This window comes from Balaenoptera physalus (genome assembly GCF_965194825.1).
Source record: "Balaenoptera physalus genome assembly, chromosome: 3".
Taxonomy (NCBI): Eukaryota; Metazoa; Chordata; class Mammalia; order Artiodactyla; family Balaenopteridae; genus Balaenoptera; species Balaenoptera physalus.
Window position 1 is genome coordinate 174,416,830 of NC_138890.1, and position 1,220 is coordinate 174,418,049.

Consider the following 1,220-nt stretch of genomic DNA (forward strand, 5'->3'; position numbering starts at 1 on the left):
GATCTTAACCATCTTCTGTGAACCCTGCACAGAGAAGCACGTGCTAGTCATCCTTAGACGGGGCAAAGGACACGTTTCCTGGGACTTCCCTGGCAGTCCAGTGGTTACGACTGCACTTCCAATGCAGGGGACCTGGGTTGGATCCCCAGTTGGGGCACTGAAATCTCTGCATGCCGCATGGCACAGCCAAAAAAAGGAAAAAGAAAAAGGCACATTTCACGTGGGAATGGTTTCTAAAGACAGTTGTAAAAATACTTCTCCTTTTTCAATTTTTAAACAAAAGATAATAATCATATGGGCTGGGGATAGTGTGTATAGGAGGAGGGGTCTGGAGAGTTAAGAGACCTTGGATAAGTAATCCAGAACCCACAGGAACGACCCCAGCTCTGGCCTCTTGCACCACCGGAAAGAGCTGAGGACAGGGGTCTGCAGACGGGTTGGGATAAAGATAGAAAACAAGCTTGGACCTGGAGCACCATTCCCAGGCCTGGTCCCCGCCTCCGCAGGAGAAGTCTCCATAAAGAAGGGACCCAAACGGAATGATGGATGGGGAGAGCCTGGGCCATACCATCCACCTGCGCCCTAAATAAGGAGGCGGGGGTCCCTTGGGCAGCTCCCATCCGAAAGGCTTCTGCGGGTAGAGTTTCCTTACAGGAAAGGTGAGGAGGGACAGCATTGGGTTCGTGATCTCCAGATAAAACCGGTTCGATCCTACCAGAGCCCTCTCTTCAGAGACGACCACTCAGCACATTTGAAGAGCACAGGCCCGGATGGGAGCTTAAGTCCTCAGAGCACTTAAGAAAATGAAGAAAAGCTTTATCCACTCTTCAGTCTGAAATAACGAGTCAGAGGGGATTACGGTCAAAAAAGCGAACAAAAGCGGTAAATTTGTTGTGCTGACAGAAATAAGACTTACGCAAAGACACTTAACTTAGGCTTCTATCGGATTCTCAAACTAACCATATTGTTAAGAAAAAATAACTGTTCAAGAGCTGTCTTTCCATGTAGAGTAACAGGAGGACGGTGCCAACAACTGAGAAAATGAGTGTAAATCACCATGATTAACATTCAGTGCGGAGGGAGGGGACGGTGCTATTTCTTCTCATTGGAAGTGGTGTGCAGGGCTGTCTGCGGTTGGGGGCTTTGCTGTGTAAAGACCAGGAATTTCTACACTCATGGATTTTTATGGGTAGTATTGATGGCAGACCCATAAAATCTAT